The sequence below is a fragment of the Ceratotherium simum genome, chromosome 11, assembly GCF_057802395.1.
Source record: "Ceratotherium simum simum isolate JZ-2026a chromosome 11, ASM5780239v1, whole genome shotgun sequence".
Taxonomy (NCBI): Eukaryota; Metazoa; Chordata; class Mammalia; order Perissodactyla; family Rhinocerotidae; genus Ceratotherium; species Ceratotherium simum.
This window is the reverse complement of record NC_141910.1, coordinates 17,423,623-17,442,888: the sequence shown is the minus strand read 5'-3', so window position 1 is coordinate 17,442,888 and position 19,266 is coordinate 17,423,623. Positions and strand designations below refer to the sequence as shown.

Below are 19,266 nucleotides of genomic sequence, written 5' to 3'. Positions count from 1 at the left end.
GTATTATAGCTGGCTCTGTCCAAGGTGAGTATCTATATAGATATCTATCTATATATACCTTACTGTTGTTTATTTCATTAGATTTTATGATCCTATGTCTCCTTCACCACATTTCCCCAGAAGTCCATTGTGTTTGTATAGAAGAGTGCTACAGGAAGATTAATATGTTGGATGGGTCAGTGACCAGAAGGCCTGGAATCAGAAAGACCAATTAGGAGGGAGTAAAAACACAAAGGAAGAGACGGATGGAGCGAAGGTTTTAGAGCGTTACTAGAGATAAGGAAGGAGACATGGGAAGGGACGCTGCTGCTGTTTGTGGTCGGGTGAATGGAAACTCAGGAGCAGGAACTGATTGAGGGGGCAGATAAGAAGTTTACTACTAGATATGTTGATTTTGAGGTACAGACAAAATGTTTAGGTATATCCAGCAAATAGAAATATCAGTGAAGGATTTAGAAGAAGATTGGAAGTTAGAGAGATGTGGCTACCACCCACGCTGAACTATCACAAAGGATCAGATTAGCAAATTAGACTCACAGTCTAGAGCTCTTATTCAGTATCAAGCATTACTAATAACCTCAAGTTTCAAGCAATCAAGAGGCTCAGGTGAGGCAGGGGTTGGCTAGGACACTCAGTGGCTACGCAGGTCCTTCCTTCCAATGTCGGACATAGTCTTGGCCCTAGAATAAAAGATGAGTCTCTAAATGAGGTTTGCAGATAACCACACTGTGTGGAGAACATTTACGTTATGAAACATCTCCATTTTTTTGTTTTTACACAGATCATCACAGGGATTTTGTAACATTTTTTAGAGGTCATGACTCATAAATCCACAGATTCTAGTTTTATTTAACATAATTAATCCTGAAACAGGAATATGCTGCTACGAGGATTTTATAGATAAAGACTCTTTTCATATAAAATCATTAGTTGATTCCAGGAGATCCAGTGATCAACAGATTTACAAGGAGATTAGACTGGGCCCCCTGCCTTCTCACCTTGGAAGCATCCCTCTGGTATCGGGAGAGAAATAAACCACAGACCAGCTGGATTAACCCCTTCTTCCCCTCACAAAAACTCAGCAATTGAGGTCTTGGGAATGGATGAAAAATTGAAAGGATAGACTCTGTAGAGAAAAGTAGAGTGCTCATTGAGAAACAGGAGAAGGAGGAACCAGGAATGGAAAGTGAGAGAGAGAGATGGAGAATACTCAGAGAAGAAGGATGAATTTAGTGTGGCTAGGAAGTTTAGCTTCCTTCCACTTTCCAGGACCCTCTTTTTTCTTAGTCAGAGAAGCAAATTATTATTTCAAAGTAAAGACTATAGTTTACAGGCTCCCTTGCTGCTAAGAATGATCATGTGACCAAGTACCTACCAGTAAAACCTAAGAGGAAACTTATGAAAGTATAGAACTTACTTTCCTAGAAAGGGGGGAAGTGCCTTTCTCTTTCTAATTCAAAATCCTGTTGTTTAGAATGCAGATGTAGTGGTTCCAACACCCATCTTGGACAATGAAAATAAGGCTTGCACCGTAGGGATGGTGGACCAGATAGCTGGAAGGATCACGGGCTCATGATAACTCTGGGGTGTCCGTACCAACACTGGATTGACTATCTCTACACTTCTCTTAAGAAAGATAAAAATAAACTTCTATCTGATTTAAATCACTGTTGAAGTTCTTTCTCTACCTAACTGGGCATCCAGAATGGCTCAGTATCAGTTAGCTCTGACTACATTTTGTCTTCCACATAATCCCCATCTTTTCAACAATTCTGAGCAATTCTAGTTTAATCTGTACCATATCTATGAGGATTTTTCTTTTTTACCTGACCTCAAAGTACATTGTCTTTATCATAGGCAAGTTCTTCTTTTTATGGATAAGAATTGCTTAAATGTTCTTTTTGGGTATTGTGACATGGAATATAATAATAATATACTACACTATTAATTCTAGTTAGTCAAGTGTCTCTGTGTGCTGTATTAAGCAGTTTACAAGCATGATTTTATTTAATCCTCATAACCCTATGAGATGGGTGGTAGTATTGTTCCTGAGTGTCTCTTGTCTAGTAAGTAGTCAACCTACTATTCAAAACCAGGCTGGTTTGATTTCTGAGCATGAGGTCACCAAGCTACACTATTTTGCAAGCTTCTGGGGTCTCTTTTACCTTTGTATTTAAAGGTACCTCTGGATGATATTGAGATGGAACTTCCCTATCTGGTCTTTCCTTTATCCTCTCTACGTGTACTAATGTACAAAGCGTGTTTGAGGACAACGACTCCACCTTCTAGATCTATTGTAATGAGAATTCTATCTAAGCCCACAAAGTTTCTGGATTTTTGCCCTTGTCCCTAAAGCTAAAAGGCAACAGGTAGGGCAGATGGATCAAATGGAGCTGTCAGCTTCCACACACCACTAACTAGAAAAGACCCCAAACTGGCCACCAAGATGAGAGTTCTGAGGCTGTGGATAGTAGAGAAGTGAGTACCCTTGGTTCTGTTTCAAAAATGGGCTGTCCCAAATGTTTACACCAGAAAGCTAAAATTAATTGATGGTTTGTTGGGAGTAAGCTTGCAGAAACCCAGGGTTAGAACAGTTCTCAGTATGAAGTATTAAAATGTTTTCCTATAGCTCTTTGACCTTTTTATTTAGGAAGTGGGCCAACCAAAGTCTTCCATGAATTTCAAGGAAGAAGAGAGTGGGCATCAGTAAATAGTAAACAACTTAATGAGTACATTTTGCTTTTTAATAGCTTTGAAAAAATATGGTACAAAGAAGATCATCTTCATCTGGACATGAATAGAAACTTATAGAATCCTTGAATCAGAATAGGCATTTGAATTTTAGTGTCATTATTTTTGGAATATACAAAGAAAAAGTGTTTAAAGACTCTTAAAACGGCAGTTTGCAAAACAAACCATACCTCATTCTAGATATACCCCCAGGCATTTGAAAAAACTTTTTGACCCCTGGGGGAGGTCAGGTCTTCAAATAAAATATCCTCAGAGGTCAATCAGTGTATCCATGGCAACATATTGCCAAACCAAGTAAGAATATCCCCCCTCTCCCATAGTTAGAGTGCAGCAACATTACTTTTGCTTAATGTAATTCTCATTTCATTGTCACCTGCCCATAACTTAGCAGGAAGTCTCCGCACATGATCCTCTTTCCAAGTACTATTGAGGCTCCTTGAGGAAGGTCTAAGTTTCACAAATTTCTTCTTGGCTTTTGCTCATCCCTTTAGCCAGGCCTCTCACTCCTATAGGCTGCATCAACTATTGCCCTTCCACAAGGGGACTCCAGCCAGCCTGCATGTTGTAGGGGTTTGTCTACCTCTCCCAAAGTCCCTCAACATAAGACAGAGAGGAAAATTCTCCCGTTTTCGATTTAGGACCAGGCTACATGCATTTCCTCTGCAGAATTCCCTCATCTCTCACCCATTCATAGTAGTTTACTAATATTTCTCAAAGTCTGAGTTTTTTCAGTCTTTAATAGGTGGGGCACCAGTAGCCCACTTCAGATAGACTTGTGCCCAGGAAGCCTAATTCCTTCTTTCATCCACTGAGAGGTAAGGAGCAGTTGGCCTTAACGTATGTGCTCTTGAAAATGTGATCTTCAGTCAGTAAATCTCGGGCAGAAATATACACACATATCTACTAAAAACAAACGCCTATTTTTAGGGATTGTTCATAATCAACACTTTGGGTGTATCTGTTGTAGAGGGAGAGGATTCCTTCTGGCTGCAAGGACATGGTCTCACCAAAGATATATCAAATTCCATTATGAAAACCAAATTAATCTCAGTCAGGTAATGGTGTCTTCTCCACGCACAATGAACAATGAGTGGATATTATATATACTATATATATATATATATACATATGTATGTATATTATATACATATATACACATACATATAATTTATATATTATATATAATTTACATACATACACATATATATAATATACATATATGTTATCATATATATTATATACATATACATAATTTACTTTATATACTGTGCTAGGCTGAACAATGGCTCCAAAGATATCCAGGTCCAAATCCCTGGAACCTGTGAATACTACCTTATATAGTAAAAGGCACTTTGCAGATGTGATTAAGTCAAGGATCTTGAGAGGAGGAGATGATCTTGGGTTATCCACGCGGCCCTAAATGTAATCACAAGTGACCTTGCAAGTGAGAAGCAGAGAGAGAGAAGGTGGTGATGTGACCATCGAAGCCAAGATTGTAGTGATGCACTCTGAAGATGGAGAAAGGGTCACAAACCAAGGTCACTAGAAGATGAAAAAGGCAGGACCCTCAGAGCCTCCTGAGGGAACCAGTCCTGTCGACATTTTGACTTTAGTCCAGTGAGACTGATTTTTGGACTTCTGACCTCCATAGTTATAAGAAGACACCAAACTCTCCTTAGGATTGCTGCCTTGGGTCCACCCTGGAGACTTTACATTTCTGCCCACCCTGCCCTCCCCACACCTCCCCCCGCCCCCACCCCGCCTCAGATCTTCTTCTAGAATCAGCTTGTGGGAGCTCCAGGGTAGGTCTTGCTGCCTTCTCAGATCCAGGCCCTCGACTCTGGACTTTCTTTGGAATTGCAGGCTCCAGTTGCCAACCCTGCACTGTCATGCTGAAGGTGACTGCCAAGTCCTTCCTTGGGGAACACAGCATTTTTGGGGAGTGAGATTATTTGTGGTAAAATGAGATATTTGGATTACCACTGGATTTCTCTTCATTGTTTTCTCTACATCCGTTATTACAATGGAGATGTTGCATAGGAGTTGACAGTCTAAATGCTCTTCTCAGAAAAGTTTCCTTCATGGTCTAAAGAAAGTCCACCCTCCGCATTGTCCTCATGGCTTGGAGCTGAGAGAAACCTGCCCCGCTATGAAAAGGGCGATTGACACTGCTGACCGCTTCTTCTTCCAAAGAATTCTCTCTGAGCCATGGGTCAAGAATCACTTTTCAGGAGAATTTAGCTCCTTTGGAACTGAGAACACTTCTCCCTTGGCATGTCCTAGTGGAGGCATTTTATTCATGTAGATAATAAGCAGAAGCAGCCGCTGGCTGGCGTGTTTACATACTTAGCTAATAGAAGTGCTATGTTGCTCCCCTTCAGTGCCTGAGGCTCTGCCAGAAGGGAGACACCTCTGGGGCTCACAGAAGAAATGTCAGAGCACGCTGTTCAGCCCAGATATTATGTTTGCAGCTACCCCCTCCAGGGCTTATGAGCGTTAACAAAAATGAAACCAATTTCCTTTGCTTTGTACAGACTTTTACTTTATTATTTTGCAGATTGAAAATCCAGGGATTCTATAAAATAGTCATTGCAGGTGGTGTCATTGTTTTTACCATCTAACACTATTGATTTAACAAATATCTATTTAATGCTTAACATGTACAGTGCCATGTAGGTGCTGGGGATTCAGCAGTGACCGCGACAAAGCTCCAGCCCCCGGAGTTTACAGTCTAGATCAACCAATCAAAGAAAGAAATGAGAGCACATGCATAAACATTTTCTGACAGTGATAAGTGCTATGAAACAAGTAGAGCAGGGTAAAGGGCCAGCAAGTGACAACTCATGGAATGAGGCAGAAAGGAATTGGAGGTGGTTTAGGTTGGGAAGTCAGGGACACCTTGGCTTCTTGGAGACTTGGAATGAAGAAGCCAGCTCTAGAAAGATCTGGGGCAAGAGCTTTACAAGCAGAGGTACCAGCCAGTGCAAAGGCCCTGAGGTGGGAGCAAGCTTGGTGAGAAGAGGAACAGCAAGAGGCGAGGTGGCTGGAATGAGTAAGGAGGAAATGGCCAGAGTTGACATTGGTGGGGAGGCCATACACCAGATCATGCAGGACCTCACAGGCTATAGTAAGTGTATGAATTTTATCCTAAATGTGAGGGGAGTTTGCTAGAGAGTTTTAAGCAAAGAATTAATGTGGTTCTAAATTAGGGTTTAAAATTAAGCACTTTGCCTGTTGCACTGAGAATAATCTGTGGTAGGGGGAGGGTGGACCAGGTTTGGAAGCCGGGTGACCAGCTACAAAGACTTGCTCTACTTTCTGGAAGACCTCCATTCCATTGAGTTTTTCACTAATGTTTCCATATTTTTGTGTGTGTGTGTGAGGAAGACTGGCCCTGAGCTAACCTCTGTCAATCTTCCTCTTTTTGCTGAGGAAGATTAGCCATGAGCTAACATCTGTGCCCAGTCTTCCTCCATTTTGTATATGGGATGCCGCCACAGCAGGGCCTGATGAGCGGTGTGCCAGTCTGCGCCCAGGATCTGAACTCACAAACCGCAGGCCGCCAAAGCGGAGCGTGTGAACTTAACCACTGTGCAACCGGGCCAACCTCTGTTTCCATATTTTTAATTGCTAAAAAGACTCTTTTGGTTCTCTTAATATTTTGTTTTTACAGCATTCTTATCTTATTTCTTAGATGAAATTTCTTCTTTTGTATTTCAGAGGATATTACTGATACTTTCTGAAGTTCCATTATCTTTGAATTGTCTCTATTACTATTAAGTGTGTTTTATTTTATTTATTTATTAATATTATTTTGGCTTAGTGGTTACAGCATAGATTCAGCCAGACTGCCTGGTTAAAATAACAGCTTCCCCACTTACTAGCTGTGTGACCTTGGGCAAGTTTACTTAATGTCTTTATGCCTCAGTCTCTTCATCTATTCAGTAGAGATAATAACAGTGTTAACTCAAATGGCGATTGTGAGGATTAAATGAGTAAATACATGTAAGTACTCAGAACAGTGCCTAGCTTATATATGTGCTCAGTAAGGGTCAGCTCTTATTTTTTCTGTTTGCGTTGGTCTATCTGTTATATTAGATGCTTTCCTCAAATGTCTGGGGATTCTTGACTCCCTGTTCAAACTTAAGAATGGGGCACTAATAGGCTGTCTTGGCTCTGGGCATAAGGGGAAGGCTTGTCTACTATGGGCATGACTCTAGGGTCCCTGGCTAGGCTCTATCCTTTGGGAACAAAACCTAACTTCTGTTCTTTTCTCTTGGACTGGTCAGATTCCCAGAGAAGGATCTCCCATTATCCTGCCTGGAGATTACCAGCTCGGCTGTACCACCTCATGAAAAAGGGCAGGAGTTCTCAACATGCAGGGTATAAACTTTCATGTAATCCCTGTTTTGCAGTGGTGCCCCATGAGTGTTATTCATTCATCCACCAACTGTGCTTTATGCCACAAATCCAGAGACCCTCTGTTTAATCGTCTCCAAAGAGCAGCCTTCCAGTCCTCTCCTGGGTGAGTTGGGACAGACATTCCACTCTGTAATGTTGAGAGAAGATCCAGAGTCCAATTTTTAGTTCAACAGACTTTCCATCCCCTTGTTTTCAGTCTCATCATCTTTCCTTTCACTTCCAAAGATGCCAAGTCCTACTAACTCCTGAGCCTTTTGGAGGTTCAGTGGTGCAAGCATGCCTATTTCTCAGCTGTCCTCACAGATCTGGGGGATTTTGATTTCTTAGAAAGCTAAGTCCATCTGCTCTCTACCTTAAAAATTCTATTGCCATTTCTCTCTGCTGTTTTCTTTTTTTTGTTAAAAATCCCTTTATAGTTGTTTTCATGGACACTAGGAAGGATCAAGAGATACATGTGAGTAGCTAATCTGTCATTGGTTACTAGAGAATTCAGCCCCTTAGTTTAGAGATTTGAAGCCTGAGGTCCAGGGAGGCTGCACAGCTGGTTGGAAACAACATGGAGATAGGATTGGGTTCTTTGATTGTGGCCAAATATTCTTCCCACTTGTTTTAGTCTGTTCGGGCTGTTATAACAGAATACCGTAGACTGGGTGGCTTATAAATAACAGAAATTTATTTCTCACGGCTCTGGAGGCTGGGAAGTCTAAGATCAAGGTGCTGGCAGATTCAATGTCTGGTGAGAGCCTGATTCCTGGTTCATAGACAGCATCTTCTCGCTGTGTCCTCACCTGGCAGAGGAGGTAGGGGATATCGCTGGGATCTCTTATAAGAGCACTAATCCCAACATGAGGGCTCCTGTCTCATGTCCTAAGCACCTCCCAAAGGCCCCACCTCCTAATACCATTACATTGGGCACTAGGTTTCAACATATGAATTGGGGGTGGGGTGGGGGGATACAAACATTCAGAATATAGAACCACTTTTTCACCCTGACTCTGAGCAGCCTCAGGAGACCTGATTTCATAAAATTGGGCAGATTTTCTTTGTGATCTCAATGGCCAAGAGCAAAGAGCCCACTCTGGCCTCCACTTGTCATTAAAGTCTGAGAGAGCTTGGAAAGTTGTAATTCTTCATCTTCCCCATCTTCTTACCCATGAAGCTGTCATCTGTACTTTGAAGAGCGACTAGAGTTTCTTATTTTCCCTCACAGTAGGCTAATACCTGAGGGAGGCCCCTTGCTCTAATAAATTAGTTTTCATAAAGAGGGTAAAATTATCCTGAATTTTGGAGCATCATGATAGATATTTACTCTCAGGAAAAAAGACAACCAGGCTACGAGACTATGTGTATAAGACAAAGCAACGTGATGAAACACAGAGGATGAGCTGGGGGAAATGGCGTCAGTGGTAACCCAATCAGGGCCGAGATCAAATAAAGCAAATTAAGAGGAGAAGATGAGTGTTAGAAGGAGGTGCCAGGGGTGGGGTGGAGGGGGAGAAATAGTTTGGAAAGCTTTATCTGCTGAAGATTTTATAGTTTGGGGTTGTGAATATCCTAACTACGAAAGAGAAGACCTTGCAATATTATGTATCAGAAGGCTTAACTCTTGATTCTTCTGTAATTCAGAACAATAGACAGCTACAAAGCTTGGCGTCTTATCAGTGTCTACCTGCCGGCCCAAGAACACCTGGGCATGGCCCTGGCCAGGACCACTCCTGGGTCATGATGAACTGCAAGACACTAGCTCTCCAATGGACCTGGGCCTCATTTCAGCGGTCATCGCTGAGTCTCCCCAAACCTGGGTTCCACTCTTGCTACCCTTGCTATGGCCGCTCCCATTTAAAAACACCTCAACTGGGGGGCCGGGCCTGATGGCGCAAGAGGTTAAGTGCGTGCGCTCTGCTGCGGCGGCCCAGGGTTCACTGGTTCACATCCCCGGTGCGAACCAATGCACTGCTTGTCGAACCATGCTGTGGGGGCGTCCCATATAAAGTGGAGAAAGATGGGCATGGATGTTAGCTCAGGGCCAGTCTTCCTCAGCAAAAAAAGACGAGGATTGGCAGATGTTAGCACAGGGCTGATCTTCCTCGCAAAAACAAAACAAAACAAAACACCTCAACTGAAGAGAGTCTTTACAGAATTTTTGAGGCTTATAATCAAACCATATTTCAACTAGAAGAGACCGTAGCAGTTACTTAATCTGAACTTTATGTTTTATAGAAAAGTAAATTTTGTCATAGGAATTTGCTTAAGGTTGTATAACTAACTGGTAGTAAACTTTTAGAAAAATTGTATTCTGCTTCAGACAGGGTTGCAGTGGAGGTTAAAAGTCGTTAATTCAGTCAACAAATATTCATTACAGGCCTACTGTATGGTGGGCAGTGCTCTAGACATTAGGGATCCAGAGGTGAACAATCGGACAAAGCTTCAACTTCATGGAGCTCATATTCTGATGGGGATTGACACGGAATAAACAAGGAAACAAATGAATATGTGATGTAGAACATGAAAAAGGTAAGAAAGGCTGACTGAGCAGGGGTAATGGCTGTTTTGGATCCATGATCAAGGATGTTTTCTTTGAGGAGGTGGCACATGACCAGGCGTCTCAATCAAGTGAAAGGAACAAGCTGTGGGAATATCCGGGACATAACAGTCCAGGTTGAAGGAACAGCAAGTGCAAAAGCCCTGAAATGGGAAAAAGACTGGAGTGTTTAAGGAACAGCAAGAAGGCCAGGGTGGGTGGTACAGAGTGAACAGAATGGGGAAAACAGGTGATAGGAACTGGGGAACCAGAGACCAAATTACACAGGACCGTGGAAGGACTTTGGATTTTATTCTAAGTGTGTGGGAAGCCATTGGGGAGTTTTGAGCAAGAGAGTAACTAACATGAATTGCTTTTTAAAATGATCACTCCCGCTGCTCTGTGTAGCCTAGACTATGGTAGAGAGAGGTGGGAGCAGGGGGCCCAGTTGGGAAGCAATAGTCCAGGTGAGGTACAAATGTGTCATAGGTAATAGTGGTAATAGTGGAGATGGGGAGAAGTGGATGGACTCATATTACATTTCGAATAAAAAGCTGATAGAACTTTATCAGCATTGGATGTGGTATAGAAGGAGGTAGGAGTCAAGGATGCCTCCAGGGGTTTTCCTGAAAAACTGGGCAAACCATGACATTTCATGTGATGGAATCACTGGGGATGATCAGGTTTTGAGAGAGTAGTAAATTAAGTATCTGGTAATATTAAGTTTAAGTGTTAAGTTAGAATGAAGAAGTTGAGAATTTATTTGGATATACAACTCGTGACCACAAGAAAGTCTAGGGCTGGAGATATAAATATTTGAGTCATCAACGTCTAGACAATATTTAAGGCAACTGGATTGCATGAGATTGCCTAGAAGGTAAGTGTAGGAAGCACAGAGGTCCAATGATTAAGGTCTGAAACACTCTAGCAAAGACAGACTGAGTGAAAGAAGAGGATCCACTAAACGTTACTGATAGGGAGGAAGTAGGAATTAAACAGGTGGGTCTGGTGTACTAACATACACCAGCTTGTTCAGTTACGCTGGAAGCTGTACACGTTCATTCATTCATTTATTCAAATATTTATTTAGAGAGATAAGTTCCCCTCCCTTCCCATATAGGACTTAGGTTATTATGGGGGAAAGCAGGGAATAACCTAGCAAATCAAAATTAAGATAATCAGAAACTACTAACATGGAAAACAACAACAATGAAATGTAGATGATCAATAAAACCAATAAAGTCTGCTCTTTAAAAAGACTAGTAAGAGAGACCAATCTCTGGCAAAATTGATAAAGGACACAAGAAGACATGATGTAATCTATGCAGAAATAGAAGTATAATGATGTACAACTGAAATTTATACAATGTTATAAACCAATGTTACTGCAATAAACAAAAAATTAAAAAAAAAAGACAAGGTGGAAATAAATAATATTAAGAAAATAGGATCTAACTACAAATAGAGTAGATATTTTAACAGTCATAAGAGATTATTATGAATAACTTTATGGCAATGCATTTTAAAAACTTAAATGCCTACCAACTGCAAAATACACATTCAGGTAATTCACCAAGATAGACTAGATGTTTGGCTGTAAAACAAGCCTCAATACATTTCAAAGTATTGACGTTATACAGAGTATGTTCTCTGACAATGTTATTAAATTCTAAATCAGTATCAATAATACAGCTAAAAACATCCGTCCAAATTTGGAAATTAAGCAGCACATTCTAAATGACCCAATGATTCAAAGAATAAACTATTAGAGAAATTCAAAAATATTTCAAACTGAATGATAATGAAGCAGAGCAGATCAGTGTTTGTGGAATGCAGCTAAAGAGTTCTTAGGGGGAAATTTATAGCTTTAAAAGCTTATATTTGAAAATAAAAAGGTTTAAAGTTAATGACCTCAGCTTACACATGAAGTTATTAGAAATAAAAGAGTAAATTAAACCCAAAAGAAGTAGAACAAAGGAAATAATAAAGATAAGAACAGAAATTTACTACACTTGATCTTAGCCAAAAGGCCGAGAAGCGATGAGAACAGAAATTTAAAAATAGAAAATAGACAAAAATTTGAGAAAAATTGATAAATTAAATTTTTTTCCTTGGAAAGGTTAATAAAATTGATATATCCCTGCTAAGACCAATCAAGCCAAAAAAAGGAGGAAAAACACAAGTTACCAATATCAGAATTGAAATATGGGACATCAGTAAAGATTCTACATCTATTAAAAAGATAATGAGAGAATAATATAAAAAATTTTATGGTACTAAAATTTGAAATTCAGATAGAGTGGACAAATATCTAGAAAGACAACTTAGCAAGACTGACACAAAAGAAATGGAAAATCTTATCTTTATATCTATTTTAAAAATTGAATTTGCAATACCCAACGCCCCGGCCCAACAACAGCCACAGTTACAGCAGCAACAAGACCTCTGGGCCCAGATGGCTGCAGTGTGAATTCTTTCAGACATTTAAGGTAGAAATAGTACCAATCTAACACAAACTCAGAAAATAGAGGAGGGAACATGTTCTAGTTTTATAAGGCTGGCATAACATTGCACTAAAATCTAACAAAGATATTACAATAAAAGAAAATTACAACCCCAAATCTCCATTAATTTAGATGAAAAATTCCTTAATAAAACATAAGAAAATTGAATATAAGAAAATATAAGAAATTCACTTTATAGGTACTAATAGATATAATACATCACTACAATGAAGTTTCTCCCAGGAGTGCAAGGTTGGCAAAACACTTGAAAACCAACCAATGTAATTCACCACATTAACAGAATAAATAATAAAAGTCATCTCAATAGATGCAGGTAAAACATTTAACAAAATCCAACATCAATACTTGATAAAAAATTTTCAACCAACTATTGATAGAAGGGAGCGTCTGTAACCTGATAAACGGTATCTATGAAAAAACTGCAGCTAATTATACTTGACAAGAAAATATTAAATGTTTTTCTCTTAAAATCTGAATCATGACACCACTGTCTGCTCTTATCACTTCTGTTCAACATTGTGCTGGAAGTCCTGCTAATTTAATAAGGCAGGAGCAATTGTAAAAAGTGGCATAAAGATTGGAAAAGAAATAAACCATCATCTTTTTGTGAAGACATGATTTTGTTTCTAGAAAACCCCAATCAATCTACAATCTATTAAAACTAATAAGTCAATTTAGCAAGTTTGCAAGATAAGAGTCGATATACAAAAATCAATTACATTTTTACATAACAGCAACAAGCAATAGGAAAATAAAATTGTAAAACAATGCTATTTGCAATAGCATGAAAACCCATCAGATACCTAGGAAGGAAAGAGGTGAAAGACCTCTATACCTGAAGCTACAAAACTCTGTTGAGAGAAATTAAAGACCATCCAATCATCCTTCCAATGTTCACAGTTTAGAAGACTCAATTTTGTTAAGATATATATTCTTCCCAAATTTTTCTGTAGATTCAGTGAAATCCCAGCAGGTTCAGGTTCAGTGGAAACTGACAATTGATTCCAAGATTTATATGAAACATGAAGGATCTAGAAATTTTAAAAAAGAAAAATAATGTTGGAGGACATATACAATTGATTTCAAAACATACTATAAAGCTGTAGTAATCAAGGTGGTGTGGTATTGACATAAGAACAGATAAATTGATCAAGGGAATAGAAGAGTAGGTACAGAAACAGACCCACACATGACATGTTATGTGTCAACTGATTTTTGACAACGGCACCAAGACAATTCAATGCAGCAAAAAAAATTTTTTTGAGCAAATGGTGCTTGGAACAACAGAATACCTGAGTGGCAAAAAATGAACCTCAACTCTTACCTCTCTCTATACACCAAAATTAATTTCAGATGGATCAAAGACTTAAAAATATAAGCAAGAACCATAGGGCCTCTAGAAGAAAACATAGGAGAATATCCTCAAAATCTTGGGGCAGAAACAGATTTATTAGGACATGAAAAGCATAACATAAAATAAAATCTTGATAAATTGAATTCATCAAAATAAAACATTTCTGTGCATTTGAAAGGACAATTAAGGAAATAGACAAGCCACAGAATGGGAGAAAATATTTGTAGTACATATATCTGACAAGGACTTGAATTATGAAATATGTAAAGAACTCCTAAAAGTTAACAATAAAATGACAAACAATCCAATACAAAGTGGCAAGACTTGAACAGATACTTGACAAAAGAAAATACATGAATGGCTAATAAGCACATGAAAATCACATGTAAAATATCACTAGATATTATGGAAATGCAAAATAAAACCACAAGATGCCAATTCCCACCAACTGGAATGGCTAAAATAAAAATATTGGCAATACTCTACACTAGCAAGAATGTGGAGAGGTTGAAACTCTCATACATTGCTAGTGGGAATGCAAAATGATACAACCCCTCCCACAAGATGCTGACTTCTGTGGTCCTTCTCTATAGGTTCCCATAAAATGACCCCCCCAAATATATCCAATGTCCCATTCGGGGCCGCCAAGCATGTATAGGTACATGGCTGTGCATGGGTCCCCCACCCATACCCCACCGCACACACAGGAAAGAATGTCTCAGTTACTGTGTATTTGCTAGAAAAATGTGAAATTTCAGTTAAAACATAACCAAATTTATGGCAGCAATTTAAAGTAAAGCTGACTATGACTGCATTGCCTTTCACCATTTAATCTATGTTCTCCCTTTTCAAACTAGATTGTGATCTCTTCATTTCTGAATCTCCAGAACCTAGTATAGTTCCTGGACTATAATGAGGCACAATAACTATGAGTTCGGTCACTTTCGTGTGGAACCCACATAAATGGTAGGAAATAAATCGATTAGAAAATGTCACCTGTTCATATTATTCATTTATTCAAAAATATTTATTGACCTATTATTTTCTGCTTATTAATTTAATAAAACCTCGAGGTGTTGGAACAAAAACCACATATCCATTATCTCTTAGCTACCAGGCAGAGCAGAAATCAGTAAATCGAAGAAATGTGTTTTAAGTGAAATTTTATACTCAAATCAACATTGTAACTGTAGCTGAAATTGGCATCATATTCTAAATAAGGGACTAAGTAATTTTTGTATGAAATGTAAGTCTGGTATGAAAATTAAATGCTTATCAATAACACTTCTAGGAAGCCATTTCCTTCCAAGGGGCCACTTGGCTTGCATCCTGGGTCACTGCTGAGTTCAAAGCTTGAGAACTTTAGATCATGAAAATTCCTTTATTCCATGTGACTTGTATTACTTCAAGTTTCAGAGTTGCAAGGGACCTCAGAGACCACCTGGTCCAATCCCCTCATTTCTCAACTGAGGAAATACTCCATGGAGGTCAATAACTTAGGCAAAGATCACACAGCTAGTTGAGACTTGGGATAAGAATCGGGTCTTGCAACTCTTTGTTCATTGTTCTTTCTTTTACTGCAAGCAGGTAAGAAGAGAAATCCTGGGGACCCCTTATTTTCAGGGCCCTGGGGAGACAGAGTGTCAGCTGTGGGGAGAGTAGGTTTATTACGAAGGTTTCCAGAAGCCTTGTTCCTCAGAAGCCGAACCATGTGTCTTCTTTCCGCCTGCCACCAATCACAGTCTCCTGTGCAGGTTCAGGTCAGGCAGGTGGGAAGGGGGACTGGGTACTAAGGGGTCTGGAGAAAATGAAGTTCAGCAGCTCATTTCACAGAAGAGGAACTGAAACTAGAGAGGTTAAGCAACCTTCTTCACCCTCCTCTTCGTGAGAGCTTAGTTCTGTTGAGCTGATTTTGAACATTGCATTGAATCATAATTTCTGGGCTATAGGCCTTATTGTCTTGAGGTTCTCATTTTACTGATTGATAAAGCAGAAAAGCAGAGAAGTGGTGTGCTATGATGAGAAAATTCCGGCAGGAAATGAGATGACCGTTACCACCCGTGGCTCTCCTGTTGCTCCCAGCAAGGCTCCTTTTGAAATCTTCCTGCATTGCCTTCCCCTTGAGTAATGTAGCAAGTCTTCATTTAAATTGTGCTCATTTGCATTAAGTCTCATAATGAAGAAGTGTATTCCCAACTGGACTGGAACAAAGCCTGTGGTTACTTTGTGTCTTCTGCGCGGTGTCCATTCCCTGGGGGCCTGAACCCAACCTCAGTATTGAGAGTCAGAGCGGGAGCAGGAGGAGGTGATTGGCAGGATCAGGCCATGGATTGAATGGAATCACGTGACGTGTGCCTGACACACAGTACGTAGTCAATGTTTGTCAGCTTGTGGTATCAGCGCAATATTATTAGGAAGCACAATACAGCGTGTCTTTTGGTTCAAAGGTGTCAGAAGGCCTTATAACTATTAACCAATCTAACGAATTAATGTTTTAGTTTGTACTTTTGTTTGAAAATTTGAATATTGCATATTAATTCCTAACAGATATTTGATCATTTGTAGGAGTGTTAAAGGGGTAGAACCTGTCTGGAATCGACATCGGTGCATCTAAGATGGAAAGGCCCTTTGGTCGTGCATCCCAGCACGCGGTGATTATTACCCAAAGGTCAGGAAGACACACTTCTCGCCCTCAGATGGGGGTACAATTAGGGGCCTATGTTGATTCCAACACACCTGGCTTGGGCTCTGCTGTGCAGGAAAATGTTTGTTCACTGCACTGAGAACCCCCGGGGTAGAGCATTTGGGGAGAGAAGACAGTTCTGTAATGTGGCTGGATTTGGGGAAGGCCTCCGATCGAGTCAGCGCTCAGCTGAGAACAAAGCTTTTCAATTAGTGCACTGCTCAGGGGGACGTTCTCTCCGTGCCTGGCCTGTGAGCCCTTAGAGAGGCTTTAACCAGCTGGAGGAAATTAATGAGCCTGACTCCCTGCCAATAGCTGGGGCAGGAGGGTCTCACCTTGTTTCTCATGGGGACTTGGCTTGGAAAATTCTTGTCCAGGTAGGGATGTTAGTTCTGGACAGTTGCATAAATATGCTACTGAAATTTGAGGGGCAAAGAGCAAATGACAGAGACCAGACCATCTCCAGGTCATCGGGATGGATGACTCAGGTCACTCAAGGTTTCTGGGACCTGTACAATGTGAAACCAAATGGGGTCACTTATGTCTAAGGGCCTTAAAATGCAGCCAGGAAGCCATTAAGGAAATGGGTCTTATGCACATCCTCACTGGGCAGAACATGAACTTTTGAACTGAGTAAAAATGCAAGAACCTACAGCTTGTTACAGTGAAGGACTTTTGCCTCCCTCTAGCTAGGTTTAGCAATCAACTGTGTTTAGCCAAGACTAGCTTTCTGCTGCCACCACAATTAATTAACATTCTTTGTAATGCAAACCTCCCTCTTTTGTCTCTAAAAGCCCCCGCTCTTTCTCTAGCGGGACACTATTTGGGTTACTATTGGAATCCGTGTACCCCGAATTGCAATTCTTTGATTCTCAAATAAATGCCTCTCAGCCTCTCATTTTGGCTCTTTATCTTTGGGTTAACAGACCCCTTGCTCAGTGATTTCACATCAGTCCTCACGTTTCCAAGGAATCTCATGCTCTAGGTTAAGGTTTCATCACTGTGGCCCCTTCAGGCAGAAAGGGCCTGCTCTAACAGTTCTAGCGAAGAGGGGCCAGCCTCAGAAAGTCCCACTCTGTGCTTCTGCTATTTATTTATTTATTTTTTAATAAAACCCCTTACCCAGATATAAAAGTAGTGGAGGGGTGTTTCCTCCCTATCAGAAACAAACAAACAAAAAACACCTGATCCTTTCCAAGAGATCCTATTTTCCTTGTACAATAGAGATGAAATCAAATAATGCATAAGCATTCATAACCTCTGACCCTCCCACTCACCCTCCCCTTGCTCATAAGGAAAAATCTGGAAACTCTAGCATTGTTGGCTTGGCACTTTCCATGTGACCATGATTTGCTCTCTACTCTTCTTCTCTCCACTCTACCCACCTCCCCAATGGTCATTTTTATTATGAGGATCTAGTTTATTAGAGAACAGGAGAAGTGCTAGCTAGAGAACGTATACTAGAAATAATAATAATAAAAAAAAAACGCAACAATAAATCTAAGAAGGAGGTGGAGTGCTAGAAGAGTCCAGTAGGGTAGGTTTCAGAGTTTCAAGTTGGGAGTTGAGGATGGGAGAGAAAATGTTCCCAGGGAGTAACTTCCATCTCCATGAAGATATTGAGAATGGAAGAGCTGAAGAGAGAGGATGCCTAAGACATTTGACTGTAGATTAAGAAGGTGGTACCTCAAAAGAATACTAACATTCATATGGGGAAACAAAAGACCCCATATAGCTAAAGCAATCCTGAAAAAGAAGAACAAGGCTGGAGGCATCACAATCCCTGACTTCAAAACATACTACAAAGCGATAGTAATTAAAACAGCATGGTACTGGTACAAAAACAGACACATAGATCAATGGAACAGAATTGAAAGTCCAGAAATAAAACCTCATATCTAGGGGCAGCTAATCTTTGACAAAGGAGTTAAGGACATACAGTGGAGAAAGGAAAGTCTCTTCAATAAATGGTGCTGGGAAAACTGGACAGCCACTTGCAAAAGAATGAAAATAGACCATCTGCTTTCGCCATACACAAAAATTAACTCAAAATGGATCAAAGACCTGAAGGTGAGACCTGAAACTATGAAACTCCTGGAGGAAAATATAGGTAGTACACTACTCATCATCAACCATAAAGGGATCTTTTTGAGTTCCATGTCTACTCAGACAAGGGAAACAAAAGAAAAAATAAACAAGTGGGACTTCATCAGGTTAAAGAGTTTCTACAGGGCAAATGAAACCAGGATCAAAATGAACAGGGAACCCACCAGCTGGGAAAAACATTTGCAAACCATATATCTGACAAGGGATTAATCTCCATAATATATAAAGAACTCACACAACTGAATAATAAAAAAACAAACAATCTGATCAAAAAATGGGCCGAGGAAATGAACAGACACTTCTCCAAAGAAGATATACAGATGACCAATAGGCACAGGAAAAGATGCTCAACATCACTAACCATCGGGGAAATGCAAATCAAAACCACACTAAGATATCATCTTACACTCGTTAGAATGGCTATAATCACCAAGACAAAAAGCAACAAATGCTGGAAAGGCTGTGGAGAAATGGGAACCCTAATCCACTGCTGGTGGGAATGCAAACTGGTGAAGCCTCTATGGAAAACAGTAAGGAGATTCCTCAAAAAATTAAAAATAAAAATACCTTATGATCCAGCCATCCCACTACTGGGTATTTACCCAACGAACCTGAAATCAACAATCCAAAGAGGCTTATGCACCCTTATGTTCATCGCAGCATTATTCACCGTAGCCAAGACATGGAAGCGACCCAAGTGTTCCTCGACTGATGAATGGATAAAGAAGATGTGGTATATATATACCATGGCATACTACTCAGCCATAGAAAAAGACAAAATCGTCCCATTTGCAACAACATGGATGGACCTGGAGGGTATTATGTTAAGTGAAATAAGCCAGAAAGAGAAAGACAAGCAGTGCATGATTTCACTCATATGTGGAAGATAAACCAACACACAGAC

General features: G+C 40.1%; 1 pseudogene; it reads right to left on the bottom strand.

Moving 5' to 3' along the window:
• Window positions 1-11,655: 11,655 nt before the first annotated feature.
• Window positions 11,656-11,736, bottom strand: LOC147915933 (U2 spliceosomal RNA; annotated as a pseudogene).
• Window positions 11,737-19,266: the final 7,530 nt, after the last annotated feature.